This window comes from Lissotriton helveticus, chromosome 6 (assembly GCF_964261635.1).
Source record: "Lissotriton helveticus chromosome 6, aLisHel1.1, whole genome shotgun sequence".
Classification (NCBI taxonomy): Eukaryota; Metazoa; Chordata; class Amphibia; order Caudata; family Salamandridae; genus Lissotriton; species Lissotriton helveticus.
The window spans coordinates 208,069,484-208,086,945 of record NC_136067.1 but is presented as its reverse complement, the minus strand read 5'-3'; positions in this window follow the sequence as shown (position 1 = coordinate 208,086,945).

Sequence of the window (17,462 nt, the reverse complement as noted above, 5' to 3'; positions counted from 1 at the left end):
CCATCCACCCATCCAGGAGTGTCCAGCTCGGGATCAGGATGAAGTCCCACTAAGGTAATGGGGTTAGACTAAATCATAGGGGGATTCTTGGCTCTCTACGACCTACACAAATGCTAGGTACATGTAGGTACATCTAGTTAAGCATCAAAGGGGCACAGGCTTTATCTTAATGCATTCTGTATTTCATGTATGTGTTCATTACTATTGCATAATGGTATAACTATACAATGCCTTTTTATTTAACTGCAATGCTGGCCATAATTCTCTGCTACTATCCAACAGTTGTCGCAGCACATATAATCAGTACTAGAATAACAAATGTCCAATACATTTTATTGTAAACACACCCGACTGTTTCTTCTATGTAATTCTCTGAGATGAGTGACTGAATGAAAAGTAGTATATTGTTTCCACGATCCTGAGGGATTAGGGTTTTATGTTATGTGGTTGCCAGAAGCTATTCCTTTCTTGTCTTCAAGAACACTTCATTGTTGTTCATCTGGATTGCTGTTGGGAGCTCTGCTCTCCTTGGGATGTTAGCGTCTTTCCGGGACTTTGTTTTGAGATATTTTCTACTGACATCTGTTGGGGCATTTATGGCATGAAATAGAGCCCCAGGACCTTGCCTCTTGAACCGCTTGCGTTTCGAAGCGGTTGTTTGCAGTATTTAGTCTGTTTTACCGGCTGGTAAAACACGAGTCCTGTGCTTCTTCCTGTATTTTTGTAGCTGCTCCACGTCGTTATGTGGAGTTTGGGTCATAACGCGAGTAGCCTTGTTTTTATCGCGTTTTTCCTGGGTTTCTTCTGATTTTGTTATAGTGGCCACTATTACAGAAGAAAGTGGGTTTAAATATATCGTGTACCCATTCTGGGAGGGGTTTTTCTCTGATTCTAAAAGAGTTTTTTCCCCTGGATCCTTTCAAAGATTTTGTTTATTGAAGTCAGATGCATGATGGGACTCTGAGTACAACAAGGAATCATTGTATCCTGCTTCACGCTTTTCAACACTCAGGAGAGCTTTCACAGGCGCTCGCAGCCGTCTTGTGGAAAGACACTTTGCCTAATTGCCGAATTGAAAGCGGAGAATCTTTGGAGGACGTCGGCCGGTTTGTCATCGCCCAAACTCACCGGAGAGACCTGTTCCTGACTGGTTAGTGGGTGCGGGACTGCGAGTCCCAGCAGGCAGAGCGCTCGAACCAACAGCGCACCTGCGACTCTTCCCGCCCCACCCTCCTCTGTAGCTGATAACGGCTCGCGGCCCCCGCTTCGCGGGAGCCACTTGCAGCCGTCTTGTGGAAAGACACTTTGCCTAATTGTCGAATTGAAAGCGGAGAATCTTTGGAGGACGTGGGCCGGTTTGTCATCGCCCAAACTCACCGGAGAGACCTGTTCCTGACTGGTTAGTGGGTGCGGGACTGCGAGTCCTAGCAGGCAGAGCGCTCGAACCAACAGCGCACCTGCGACTCCTACCGCCACACTCTTCCTCTGTATATAGGTCAGCACCCAAACGCGCACGCGGGACGCGCGCGGGACGGGGCAAAGCCCGGGCAAAGGGCGGGCCCTCTGAGGCCCTCAGAGGCTGAAAAGGCTGCACTATTTTTTGTATAATTTATTGCATTGCATTTCTAGTGTTAGTATTATTGTGGCTGAATTGTCTGTTTTTGGATATTTTTAATAAGCTATGGCTGCCAAGAAATTGAGGTCTGGGAGACTTCTAGTAGGTAGATCTTGCTCAAAAACTAAATCTAACCCTCTACGAAATAAGGTTGGCCAAGCTTCTCTATTAAAGGGAAAATCTCAGCTATTTAGCTTATGGGAAAGGAGCAAGGATAAAATCCTCACTGGGATACCCACGTCATACGATAGTTTACAGGTCGGAGATGATGTGGTCCAATACGTAGAGAATAGGGATACCACTCCTTCTTTCCCTATTTTTGTACCTATGAGGTTGGAGAGTATTGGCCCCCCTCAAGAGGAGTTGGGGAGTCCTCCCGTTCTATCAAAAAGTTCTACTTCATCTCGGCAATTGTTGACTCCACAAACAAACTTGGTTTTTCCCCTTCCCAAGTTTTAAAACTGTGGATGTCATGGTACATAGTAAAATGTTTAACTCCGGTGAATCCCTAACTCCTCTAGAGAATACTTCTGGTACCTCACTGCAAGGGGCAGCGTAAAATATCGATCCCTTTTGTCTTGATATAGATATGGATCTCTGCAAAAGGTATATAGAGGATGAAACTGATGTGACATTAGATCCAAGAAAAACCCCGACAGTACCTGCTCCAACTGGGCTCCTATTATATAGCAGCACTCCTTCCAATAATTCTCTCCTCTCTTTGCCCCAGTTAACATTTCTTCTAGTCCTCAATTTAATATCACCAATACTGACCCAAATGGGCCTGCTAGACATGATAACCCAGTTTCAGAATCATTGATATGTCTTGAACATTTGCTTTCTTCTATTCTTTCCCTGCTGGAAAGATTTGTTGGCGGTTCCGATTGTGTCTTGGAAACAGTGACCCAAATATTAAAGGCTCTGCTAGATAGAAAGGGGGGGGAAGGATTCTAGCCCATTCTCTGTGACTGCGCAACCTGGCTCTGACGCACCAAAGGTTTTATCGGAAGAGAATGTGATTATCGTTTCAGTCCAAACCAATTTAGTGGAGAATTCTCCGTCTTTAGATAAAAAGAAGGTACTAACAGTTCGGGAGATTCCTCCAATAATTCAGGCGGAAGTTCTCAGGAATAACTGTGTGGTGGAGGGTGATTTGGAAATTGAATATATAGGTGTCCCGGGAAAAGGAACTTGTCAAGATTTATTTCCCATCTTTAACCCTCCTGTTAAAGTTGGAAAAGAGGAGGCATCGGTGTTATCCGATGAGGGAAAGATAACGCATTTAAAAAAGAACGGTGGGAAAAGGAGATTTGCTAAAAAGAGGCGGAGGAAAATTAACTTTGAAAACCACCTCAATATTACAGTTAATAATTCCCCTGAGGAAATCCGGGAGGATAAGATGTCTTATGAGACACTGGGTCCATCAGATACGGGTGTTGCTCCCTCTTCACCCGAAAATCCCCTTCCCTCTATCCCCATGCAGCCTATAACAGGTTTTACCTGTCTGATACCTGGGGGATTGGCCAATATAGTTCCTCCTGTGGAGTTGATGAAACCTGTCGATCAATTGTCGTCTAGCCTTAATCCTCTATCGAAGCCTTTCCCCGCCTCTGCAGGAAGGGAAATAGATGTAATAAGGCCAACCAAGATAATTGAGGAGGAAAATATCGTTACCTTTATTCTAGATTTTCTCCCGTTATTTGATTCTGACTTTATTTTAAATAGATCTACGCTCCTTCAATGTCTCCATGAGACGGATGGTTTGAAATTGCTACAGACAAACGACATAGATTTAGTAAAAATCTTGATAACTGATGTTGGGATCCTAACTAGAGTACGATTCTACTCAAAATTTGTTGTTAACCTTATTCTCCAAAAAATTGAAAGTTTCCAGTGCAGAGGGATTGATGTTATGCCGTTTTTGGTTAAACCACAATCCAATAGATTAATGGGCAAGCCTTGGTTTTCTCAGGCTGTAGTTGGAAATGGGGTTTATCCCTCTGATTTTGAAGACTTAAAAATTAGTATCGCAAAAAATGGGCAGCATGTGGAGTATCTAAACCCCCCTCTCTCTCACTCTCAAAGTGTTCCAGCAGAGGAGTGTCATCAATGGAATTGGTTGCCCGAAGTTCTAGCGAGTAAATCCTCTTATAAATCCCAACTGCAACCGTATCTTTAACAAAGATTTCAGGATTTTATCCTGGAACGCTGCAGGAATACGAAATAGCCCTGAAAAATTACTATTTTTACTTTCATTAGAGTTCAGTATTATATGCCTCCAAGAAACCTGGTGTATAGAGAAATTTCCAACAGGAAATGATTACTTTGTTTTGGACGGTAGAGCAAGTCCCTCAAGGAGAGGCCATGCTAAAGGGGGAATAGCATGCCTCTTGTCTACCAAAATACAATGGAATTTATCCCATTTTTTTAGACTCCAGTAACCTTTTCCAAGTAGTTACGTTACTTAATTCTGCTAATTCTGAAAGCAAACCTATTATTTTAATAAATGTCTATATTCCACCGGATGCTTGTTATAATGAAATTTTATACAGGGTTTTCCCTTACATTAAAACACTTTTGGTAAATGATGCTTTTCCCCATATAATCTTACTAGGGGATTTTAATTGTAAAGTCTCCAACTTAAGTTTGGAGATTTTTCTAAATGAACATAAAGAGGATTCCCTACAGATACCCCAATCTCTTTTTCCCGGGGACATTAAAACAACAAAGAGAGGGAAAATGTTACTTGAAGAACTCTCTGAAATTGATGGAATTATAGTAAATGGTAAGCTTCCCTCTGATATTCCTGCAAATTTCACGCATAAGTCTATTACTGGTGAATCTATTTTAGACTATGTGGCGGTAGATATTCCAACTTTCCCCCTCCTTAAGGACCTCACGGTCACTCATACCGACTTCAGCGACCATAAAATAATAACTCTCTCACTAGATTTAAATCTTCCTCCTACGGATCCTTGGTCCTTGGATGGTAATCTGGTCAATTTTGGAGTCCAAAGCGGAAGATGTTTTGGGAATTTTAAAGCAATTGAGGGTATCAAGAGCCTGCTAGATATTGCAGTGAATGATTTGATCAATTGGAAGGGTTCTGAATTAACTTGCTTCGCCAACTTCTTGACTAAGGTGTTATTGGTCGCAAAAAAAACACCAAAAAAAGAACAAACTAAAAAACTTCCTATCACTCTGAAGTTTTTTAATTTAGAAATAAATAAACTTGTAAGAGAACAATATCTGAGTCATTGCCCTATAAGACATCATAGATTGGTTTTATTAAAAAGAAAGAGGAAAAGGCTGAAAATTAAGCTAAAAAAGGAAAGTGAGGATTCGGTATGGATTAAACTGCGGGAGGCTGTTTTTAGCGGCCAACCTAGACTATTCTGGTCACTCATTGGGGAAGGTTGCGGTCTTAGATCCAGATCCTTACCAGTCCCGATTGAAGAACAAAAATGGGTAGAATACATCTTGAACTTGTATGCCGGAAATGGAATAGTAGCTGTTCACAATAGAACAAAAGAGAACAAATCCGGCCTTGTTCCAACCTCTGAAAGGATTATTGAATTAGCCATCAAGGGCATGCGTTCGTCGGGAGCAATGGGCCCGGACAAGCTTCCCATTTCTGTATTAAAACAGAACAGTGTCATCTGGAGTAAGATTCTCTTCCCGGTATTTAAATTTTGTTTTTTGCATAACATGATTCCTCCCTCCTGGAAGGGCAGCATACTGGTCCCCCTGTATAAGGAGGGAGGCAGAAATGCTCCCCAAAATTATCGACAAATTGCCATTCTCGATGCTATTGGCAAAGTTTTTGCTAAATGCCTTTTGCAATTAATTAATGAGTGGCTAGTGGAGAATAATGTATTGCCTTTTGAGCAGACGGGGTTTCGACAAAATCACGGCACCATGGATAATTTGACCGCATTACAAGTCTTATCGGAGAAATATATCAAGCTCCGGGGAGGGAGAATATATGCAGCATTTATAGATTTCTCCACAGCCTTTGCCAAGGTAGATCGTCTTTTGCTGTGGAGAAAACTATTGGATCTGGGTATGCCAACTGAGCTCTTGGACTTGGTCCGGGAGCTCCACTCCGATACATGGTGCCGAGTGCTTCTGGGAGGGGAAAGAGGCCTCTCTCAAGCAACCCCGTCTGCCAACGGGTTAAAACAAGGTTGCCTGTTGGCCCCATTATTGTTTTCCTTATACCTAGCAGATCTTCCTCAAACTTTATCATCAAGTGTTGGTATTGCCCCAGTCTTGGGGGGCAAACCGATAGTATGTCTGCTATATGCAGATGATATACTAATTTTGGACTTGACCCCCTCTGGATTGAATAATCGGTTGCAAGCTCTCCACGGATTTGCAGAGACACACCATCTAAGGATAAATGTATCCAAGAGTAAAGTCATGTGCATTGTAGGAAGGAAAAAGCCAAAATATGGGAGTTTTTTCTAGAATATAGGGGGCCTTGGACTGGAAGTTGTTCAATCCTATATTTTTCTGGGGAAAATAATTTCCAGCACACTTAGGGGCCGATTAGGATGGAGGATTTTCCGCCTCCTCCGGGCCGGTGGAAGCCACCTCTGGCCCGGAGGAGGCGGAAAATCCTCTGCGGAGTCACCAAAGACCCACCGCCGCATTACGATGGCTGTTGGGTCTTGGTTTCTGTCCGCTGCTTTTCCGCCGCGGTCGGATTACAACCGCGGCGGAAAAGCTCTCATTTGGCTGGCAGTGTCTATCAGACACCGCCAGCCAAATTAGGATGCATTTTTAAACATGCTTTTCCGCGGCGGTTTTTCCGCCGTGGAAAAGCATGTGTACTTTTGATTTTGGGGGCCCGTTGCGGGCCCCCAGGGTGTAGGCGGGTGGGGGGTGCACATGGGGGGTACCTATGGTACCCCCCAGTATTTACATGCACAAAGCGGCAGGCACCGCGCGGTGCCTGCCGCTTTGTGCATGTAAATGTAAAACATGCACTTTTAACATTGCGGCGGGTGCTGCTTGAAGCAGCACCCGCCGCAATGTTAAATATCCAGGATGTGACCGCCAGGTAGGCGGTCACATCCTAATTTGCACGGAGGGACCGCCGCAGCCCATGCGGACGGTCCCTCCACCTCTGGGATGGCGGACGGACGCAAGTCCGTCCGCCATCCTAATCGGCCCCTAAGTGATAAGGCCCACATAGCTAATAATATTCGGAAGGCAATGGCTCATGGGAGGGGTCTGAACACCCTCTATAGATCTACTGGCCAGAGACATTTTGCTTATCTTTTGGAGGTTTTTAGAGCTAAAGTTCCGGCCTCCTTACTATATGGCATAGAATTGCTCGAAGTGGGGAAATGGGGTTTTCTGAACACCACAGAAGGAAAAATGTTACGGAAATTGTGTATGGGTAATACCGCTTGTAATATAGCGGCTCTTAGGCTGGAATTTGGCATACTAAGTGCTTGGGTCCAGGGCCTTGCCGGGGTAGTACGGTGGGTTTCCAGCTTAGCGAAGGGTGAACCTGGCACCTTAAGATATTTGATTCAAAAAGAACTTCTCGGAACCCTAAAAGAGTACTCCTCAATTGTAAAGAATTTTAGACTAGCAGTTAAACTTTTAAAATTAGATGAATTGACACTTTTTTTCTTTATCTGCTTATCAGTTAAAACTGACTCTAAAATTGGCCTCATGGAACCTAAGCTTTGAAATAGATAAGGAGGCCCTCACTGTAAAAAGAGGTCCCCTACCAGTCATTAATTCCTATCAAATTAGGATTCCTCAACCTTATGTTTACTGGAATCTCCCCCATGGGGTACGTCGTTTTTTGTTTCTTCTGAGGCAGGACTTACTCCCTTTAAATAACCTATTGTCAAAATGGTATGGCTCATCAGGGATGTGCAATTTTTGTAACAATTTTAAACAGGTTGCTAAACATGTGTTATTTGTATGTCCGGCCTTAAAACAACACCGTCTAAAATGGTTGAGACCAACTTGCCTAAGACTAAATATCTTCTCTGCTTTCTTAGACGCTATCTGTAATCCGCCAAATGAGAGGTTTTGTTGTACAATTTTTAACTTTTTAAAAAGTTTTTTGGATATATATTAGATTTGTTCTTTGTAAGTTGTTGAAAATTGTATAAATATCATTGTTTAATGATTTTATGTGGACCTCTGTCATGAGTTCCAAAACATAAATAAAATAAACTTGAAACTTGTCTTCAAGAAGTTTCTATTGGCCTCTGAGCTAGCTGGTACACAGTAATTAAGTTTAATATACATGAAAGGGGCATACTGACCTCAGTCCTATGCCAAGCCTATTGTGTATGTTATTCCAATGCGCAGAACCTATAAGGGAAATAGGAACTACACTACATGGCGCCCAACATGAATGTGGCACTTATTTAACAGTAGAATCTGAGTAGTTCAGTCATACTTATTCTCAGAGACCCCTACTCACAAAACGCCAGAGACGTCTGGAGTGGGTAGGCACAAAATTCCGCCACAGCTGAGTAGGCAAACTTCCTATGTATTGGCTATTGGTTAATCAAGCTTGAAGGAAAAAGTTCCCTAACAATTGTGCCTTTTTAAAAGCTTATCTGAAAACCCTTTTTAAGGACATTTTATTTTCACAACACAATGTCTGTCGAAGCAGCTGCTCCTGTCACTGGGACACAGGTCTCAAACAACGAAGAGGAAGCAAATGCAATACATTGTGCACCCAAAATCAGGCATACACTCACACAAAAACCCCTCAGACATGGTTTAACACACCAAGGAGATACAGTAATATTAATAGAGGTACACAGAGATTATCAAACAGATGTGTTCTATTCTTGTTTTACATTCCCAGCAGTAAATACAACAGCTCAGACTTTTCCATCTTACATACATGAAAAAGTCCCAGGGCACTACACTCCTTTTGAGGAGATTAAGATTGCGCTCACTAACCAGGACCATAATTCCTGGTTTAATGGCGCCCTACAACAAATAAATAAAACCAGGCTCGGTCCAATAGGTAGACCAGGAGCTACATGGCTGACATTAGCCGGCTACACACCACATCCTGACATTGATATATTGCCACAAGATGCACTGCTCTTACAACACAAAGGGGCCGATTCCGATCCTGGAAAAACGCTGTACAAATCGTGGTATGGAGCGTTTTCCCCATACAACTCGTACTTGTAAGGAGGCCCCTACAACCTAGGAAGTACGATCCATACAAATAGACGCACTCCATACAAATTGTAAAAAAGAACATACAACTCGTATATACCAGCGATTCCGATTGCTCTGTACGCGACGTTCCCATGTATTCCCGGCAGAAGTTTACAACCTGGCAAGTACGATTCGTACAAACGGCACTCCGTACGGCTCTTTTTTTACAAGAGCCAAAAAGTTCCAGAAAAACCTTGTACGCCCCGAAAACAGTACGATACAGACCCCCTCATGTACGCGTCGTACACCCCATGAATACAGGGGTACGGTGCGTATGTACGGTGCGTACGGATGACACGGAAAGTGGGGTACGGTGCATACATATGCGATGAAGGGGTATTGGTCATGTATGCACCGTACTAGCACCGTACCCCAAAATCGCGTATGTATGCACCATACCCCAAAATCGCTTATGTAGCCACCGTACCCCAAAATTGCGTACGTACGCACCGTACCCCAAAATCGCATATGTACGCACCGTACCCCAAAATCGCATACGTACGGTGCGTACATGCACAATGTTGGGGTACGCACCATAAACACGCCTCACATGTGGGGGGACCCCTGTACGCCTCATACCCCTATACGACCCGTACCCCGGTATGAGTCGTACCCCCAGAACGAGTCATACCAGGGTATGAGGCGTATAGGGGTTCGCTTCATTGCCCAGTACGAGTCATTCCCCGTATACAGGCCATGTTCCATACAAATCGTATGCTGACAACCCAGTACGAATCGTACTTGAAGGGTTGGACAGCCTTTTTACAAATTGTATGGTCTTTTTTACAAGTCCGTGTCGTACAGCTTTTCCCGATCCGATTTGTAAGGATCGGGCCGATCTGTATGTATTTTTCCCGTACGAATCATACTACACGGGTTGGAAGGGACTTTTACAATTTGTATGGAAAAAAAATCCTATTTGTATGGAAAATAAAAATCCAGGATCAGAATCGGCCCCCTAGTGTTTGTAAAACTATTACAGAGTCATGACGCAACTCTTCACGAGGACACTTAGGGGCCTATTACGATTGCGGATTTCCCGCATCCACCGGGCCGGCGGAAGCCACCGCCGGCCCAGAGGATGCGGGAAATCCGCCGGGGAGCCTTGCAAGACCCACCGCCATATTAGGATGGCTGGTGGGTCTTACTATCTGTCCGCCGCTTTTCCGCCGTGGGCGGATTCCGCCCGCGGTGGAAAAGCATCAACATGGCTGGCGGTGTCTATCAGACACCGCCAGCCATATTAGGATGTCTGCGGAAAGATGCCTTTACACGGCGGCATTTGCGCCGTGTAAAGGCATACGGATTTGTGTTTGGGGGCCCGTTGCGGGCCCCAAGGGGTGAAGGGGGGGTGGGGGGTACCTATGGTAACCCCCTGCATTAGCCTGCACAAAGCGGCAGGCACCGCGAGGTGCCTGCCGCTTTGTGCATGCAAATGCACAACTTACTTTTTTATCATTGCGGTGGGTGCTGCTTCAAGCAGCACCCGCCGCAATGATAATAATACAGGATGTGACCGCCAGGGTGGCGGTCACATCCTAATTTGCACGGAGGGACCGCCGCTGCCCCTGCGGACGGTCCCTCCTTCTCTATGGTGGCGGACGGACTCAGGTCCGTCCGCCATCATAATCGGCCCCTTGGTGTCCAACCCACGGTAGCTACAAATAATACAGCTCCTTTACAGAGCACCGCTACTAAAATCACTCCACAAAACACACACACAGTAATGGATAAACTGCCAAAGAAACATGAACAGATTCCTTTCTGGGTAGCTCAGAAAATTACCCAGTTAGAAGCAGTATTTCTAAATACCACACAATTTGAAAGCATATAATGCTAACACTCTGCTTGCCCATGGGGATAACACCACAGATAGAGGACTGCACCAATTGGGGTACAGTCTTTGCTGCCATATATACCAGAACGGTAGGGAGACAAAATATCGAAATTTAAATATCGATGTTTTAATTTCGATGGTATAGAATATCGATGTGCAATAATATCGATGGACAGAATATCGTTTTTAAGGTATGTATGTTACTAATATCGGAATTTTGTTTAGTGCTATGTATTTTATATGTTTGTTAAACATGTTTTTAATGTATGTTTAGAAATTAGTAATTTTGTTTACATTTTGCGTTTTAGTATCAGAGCGGGTTGTGGGTTTATAGGGGAATAGGGTGGGAAGTAATTTAATTATAATTAATTAATTATTATGTTTTTTTAATATTTATTATTAATTAGTTAATTAAATTAATTAGAGTTAAAGTAGTAATCTTTTTTATGTTTTGTTATTGTCAATTAATAATTAATTGGTAATTAATTATTATTAAGTAATTAAATGATCATTACATTTTTATGTGATTTATTTGTGTAGTGGGTTGTGTGTTTGTAGGGGAATAGGGTGTGAAATAATTAAATTAAATTAATTGAAGAGATTGTATTTATTTATTGGTATTTATTATTAATTAATTGTTAATTAATTAATTGGTAATTAGTTTTTTTTATTATTTTATAATATTAATTATAAATAATTAATTAAAAAATGTTGTTTATTCTTGTAAATATCTTGTTAATTAATTATTCATTGGTAATTAATTATTAATTGGTTATTAATATTTGTCAATTAGTTAATTTATAATTACATCGATGTAATAATAATAATTGTTATTAATTGATTAATTGATATTTATATTAATTGTGTTTTTTTGGATGTGTAGTGTGTTGTGTGTTAAAGGGGGAGTAGCGTGGGAAGTAATTTTTTGTTATTTAAGTAAATATTAGTTATAAATATTTGGTATTTAGTAATATATTTTTGTAAATAAAATATTATATTTTTTTTGTTAAAAAAATTATCTAATTGATAAATATGTTAATATAACGCTTATGCTATTCTGCGCTTTTGCTACTATTGCACCCTCTGGAGTGGGAATAGTAATTTTTACCCCTACGCTATCCAACGCTTTCCCTACTGTTGCACCCTTTGGAGTGGGAATAGTAATTTTTACCCCTACGCTATCCAACGCTTTCCCTACTGTTGCACCCTCTGGAGTGGGAATAGTAATGTTTACCCCTACGCTATCCAACGCTTTCCCTACTGTTGCACCCTTGGGAGTGAGAATAGTAATTTTTACTCCTACGCTATCCAATGCTTTCCCTACTGTTGCACCCTCTTGAGTGGGAATAGTAATTTTTACCCCTATGCTATTCAACGCTTTCCCTACTGTTGCACCCTTTGGAGGGGGAATAGTATTTTTTTCCCCTACGCTATCCAGCGCTTTCCCTACTGTTGCACCCTTTAGAGTATGAATAGTAATTTTTACCCTTACGCTATCCAACGCTTTCCCTACTGTTGCACCCTTTGGAGTGGGAATGGTAATTTTTTTCCCCTACGCTATCCAACGCTTTCCCTACTGTTGCACCCTCTGGAGTGGGAATAGTCAATTTTACCCCTACGCTATCCAGCGCTTTCCCTACTGTTGCACCTTCTGGAGTGGGAATAGTAATTTTTACCCCTACGCTATCCAACGCTTTCACTACTGATGCAATATGTAGTGTAAGTATCTATATTAATTTATATGTAGAGTTTTTAATTTATTTTAAATGTATATGTATTAGTTATTATTTTTTAAATATGTTTTAATGTTTATATCTATAATTTGTTAAATTATATGTATTTTTAAATTATTTTTAATACATTTAAAAAAACGATATTTTTGACTTCTATATTTTTGTACTACGATATTTTTTTTCTATATTTTTGTACTTACCTTTATGTAGACAGAACTTCGATATTTTTGTTGTCGATATTTTTGCTTCGATATTTTTGTATGACTATATTATGTCTGTCGATATTATGTCATAGATTCACCAGAACTCATTGTATTCCTTCCTTAGCGGTAATTCCAGATGTCTTACGACAGATACAGAACAAGTATGGAGCTGAACCAGCTCTGACCTTAGGTATAAAATTACTAGGTAATTATGACCAGGTATCAACAATAATACTAGCTAACATTGAAAGGGGAAGCAGCTTCAGTGGCGATCCGCCAACACCTGAGAGAGGTCAGTCTTATAGACCAACCACAAGAGCTTCCCAAAATAATTAAAACTGCATATGCAGAACTGGGAAGGGACAGTTTGGGTGAGAAAGCTTTTAAAACCACAGCTAATGGGCAGTCCTGTAAAGGACACTTCTAAGCAGACACCTACATCTTCTAAAAAGAAGTGGGATAATAATAATAAAACAACATTTTTCAGAAAAGTTTCTCAGTCCCGAGGTAGTCTCCTCAACAGGAGCCCTCTGCAAAGAGTTATAACCTTTGGAATAGGGATAATATTAGGAAACCTGCAGTGCTTCATTTGTAAAAAACGTAGTACCCAGGCTCTCGACAGGAGGACACTAGAGCTTGCACCATCCGTTGCCCCTGTGGGCACTGCCAATGACAGCACCAACACTCAACTAATCATCACACTCTTAAAAGTGTGACAATTCATACTATTACAGGCCCCCAAAGCTATAAGAATGGCTTTGGAGGCAAATACTACTAATTGGAAATTTTAATTTAAATAATGAACAGAAGTGTTGTGCTCACACCTAAATTGGCAGACATCACTACCATGTGGCAGACAGTCATAGGCCCCGGCACAAATTAAGCACTGGAAACCTGACAGGTATCAGGATACTGATACACATTCCTCTCGACAAACTACACAGGGAGAGAAGGAAAGTCAGCACACAAAGAAGAGCGCAAGCAGTCCAGGGACAAGCACGCTCAGGACTCTTCTAAAATAGAAGACAAGCCACAATTCAAACCTCAAATTAAAAAAAAAAAAAAGTTGCAGGTCTCAAAGTTAGACATGCACAGAATCCTAAGGACTCAACTTCTGAACGGGCCTTGGGCTCAAACAATGCTAAGACAGAGCGGCAGAAGTAACAATAGCTCGCCAGAACCTGAAAGAATTTCTGGACAGCAAAATTGAATGATTACATCACGGTGGAAGCACCAGACAAAAGGGTGAGCGTCCCACACAAGTTATATGAAATACCACGCCGAATGGAGGAGGATGAACACAGGAAAGTAAAAGGTCTCTTTGAGAAGAACCTATAGTCTGGTTTTGACATACTGTTAGCAGACCAAGATTAGCTGCCAGCATTCGTCAGGGAGCGCCAAAAGGGATAAAGTATATTTTTCCTGCATTTTCCAACCATGTTCCCGTTCACCTTATACATACAAATGCACAGGAGTGGGCAGTAGCCCAAGCTCCAGCATTATATAAAAATCATGCTGGATGGGATGAGGACTCAACCCACCATGTGATCCCGTTGATAGTTTCACCACATGCTCAAAGACAATATCCTATTAAGCAAGAAGCTAAAAATACAGGACAGGGAGATCTTAGATCAACTTGAATACCAGGAGATCATTTGAAATGCACTTCACAAATGAACAATCCCTTGCATCACTTATCAAAACTTGATAATACATTTAGTCTAGTTTTCATTTACAAACACTTGAACACTTGCACAAAGACATATGCTGTCCAACATGCAGATAGTGCTGCATTAATGAATGACATTATGCGGGAAAAAATACAAAAAGACACTAGTAATCTCAAATGGATTTTTCTGTCAATCTATAGCACCAGAAAACAGGTACCTAACAGCATTTAGTATATTAGAGTCCCAGCGACAATTTTTTGTCATCTCCCCCGTGGGTATAAGAACAGCTCAGGGGTATTTTCTGAAAGAATTACTGAATTGCTAAAGCACTTTGATGAAGAAGCGTTGTCCTATATGGATGATATTTATCTAACTGACGACCTATTGGGGAAACACTTGACCAGGGTGAGCACCATTATTATGGGATTCGCCTCTGAGGGCTACAAATTTAATTTTGAAAAATCTAAAATTGCCCACCTCTGTGTCCTATTTTTGGGATATGAGCTTTCAAGTGAAGGGAAAAGCCTAGCAGCTAACTTTTTAGAAAAGTGTGCGCTGCTCCAGCCATTACACAACTTCCAATCAGTACTGGGATTCCTAGATTTTGGCAGAACATACATTTTTGATTTCACAGAGAGAGTAAAACCTTATTACGACCTTTTTCAAACCTGACTTTTCAACACTGGACACAAGAACACACCAATATTCTTTGTTCACTCCAGGAAGATATTATTGCTTCCAAACACATACACACATGTGTACACTTGCACCACTTGGTACCCAGTATCATTTTGGGTCAATGCGGGTACATTTATTAAAACTTTAATGAAGGTGAAACTGTTCCAATCGCATACAAATTTCATCTGTATACAAACACAGAAATTAGTTTTAATTCAACAGGAAAAAATTCTGACAACCAGTCGGACTGCTGTAACAAAAGAAAGAGCACTGGCTCATGGAAAGAGGCATTATTGTTGTCAGACCAGTTCCGGGTCAAGCATTCCTACTGCCAAAGCCTTACATCCAGAATGGATACAAAGGGCTATTTCTTTTGCTGCATCAGACTTTGAATGCAGATTTGATCCAAGTTTAAAAACACAGGTATTCCTGCAATATGAAAAAGAACACCATCTATCAAATGAAATCTTGCCTCTAGATCAGTATGAATTTTAAAAATTTACACTGATGGGTCTGCCCCACCGGCCGCCTTTGTTAAAGATCAGATGCTGGATGGAAAGTTCCGTCCTCATTGCACCAAAAAACGACCTCTAGGTATTAGCACGGCTTGGTAGGCAGCTTTAAAAGCCCTGATACTTGCACTTGTAAACACAGATCGAGAATTCCCCACACTCATTGTGTGTGATTCCTTTTACTGTGTGCAATGATATAATAAATATTTACACCATTTTGAACAAAATGGGGTTAAAGATGAAAAAAGGTGGCATAATTAAACACAAAAAATTATGGGAGCAGGTAGTGTAGTGGAAAAAACGACCTACCAAAAACTCATGTGATTTACAGGCTGAGTCATCAACATGATGGCATGCACGTTGAAGGGAATTCAGTGGCTGTTGAAGCCACAAAGGGGGCTGTTCACACAGCTTCCATAGCTGTGCAGACTCGTCCAACAAAGAGACTGGACGGTTAGAATATGGTGACGGTAATTGCTTCACGCATAGGCAGCAGAGCAGTGCCTAAGAAATTTCCACTCAAATACGCCTACAAGTTAGGTGCAAACAACATTCCGTATGCTCAGATTCCTGGAGTGGGGAATAGAGTATTTCCAAATATGGATAGTAGGCAGGAATTAATCATTTAAGACACACAAGGGCTTGGGCTCCGCGCATTCAGGGGTCATAGCTACTATTTCTTCATTGCAACAGTGCTGTTGGTGGCCAGGGATCAGAAGTCAGACTATTGAATTTGTCTTGAACTGCAACATCTGCAAACAAATGTCAGGCTACAGCATCACAAGACCCGCGCAGGTCCCATTGCTAGACTTCATCAAACTGTCCACTTGATCGTGTCATGTAACCGGACAACTGTGGCCCCTCAAATTTTGAGGTGGCTTAAAAATATATCTTGGTGGCAGTGAATCCGTGCTCAAATTTCCAATAGGTATGGCCTCAGCACTCGGCTGACGCTCAAAACTGTTACAGAAATATTTGCGAGTCCATAACAGGAGATACACAATCAACGTTACACCCTGACTGTGGCTCCACACTTGGCTCTCGAGCCTACTAAGAGGCCATGGAAGGGATGGACGTAGTATTACGGTACTCCTCTCCAATGCCATCCTGAGGGAATTAAGGTAGAGGAGAGGAAGGACTGGGGCATAGAGCAATCCTTAACAGCTAGGGTATTAGGCGGGTCATTAGTGGGGTCAAAACACTTATATGGATTCAGGGGGCAATACACACTCAGTCAAGAAGCTCTCTAGGAGGTGTCACTCCATTTACAAATATGGGAACCTGATCATAAATGTGAAGGCACAGTGACGGATGAAAACCATTCTGTATCTATGATCATTTGGCTGTTTTACAGGAACTAAGGAAACAACGAAACAAACAAAGATTCTGACAAAGTGAAACAGGCCGCCACTGGGAATTCGAGGTAATCACGGCAAGACCTATCCGAATCCCAAAAGTAGAGGATCTGGGCAGAGAGAGAAAAAGATCGCGGACACAAAGAAATTTGGCCCCTCATACAGAAATACATGTGCCAGTCCTTAAAGTGAAAGGAACAAGAACTGTACTTTTGCCACATCTTGCCATGATAAAAGCACCAGATTCATTTTAAATGAAATAATCAACCAAAATCTATGTGGCCAATACTGAGCAGTAGGCCTTGTGAACTCCACAGTAGTAGACTTCCCTCTCACTACTATTCAAGAAATACAAACTGAAAAGCTCATCAGGTTTGAGAAATCAAATCCATGGTTTCATTGAATTGTTGCATAGTCCCTATGCAACAATTCAATGAAACTAGTTCTCCTTGAACCAACCGTTAAACTTCAAAATAAAAGTCAAGACAACACTCAAGTTGCAATTTGGGCAAAAATAAATGTGTACACCAACGTTTTTCAGCAAAAGCAACAACTAATAAATGCTTCAATGTTTTTCAACAAAAACATCAATTAATAAGAGCATCAACTTTTTTCAACAAAAGCATCCAATAATAAAAGCT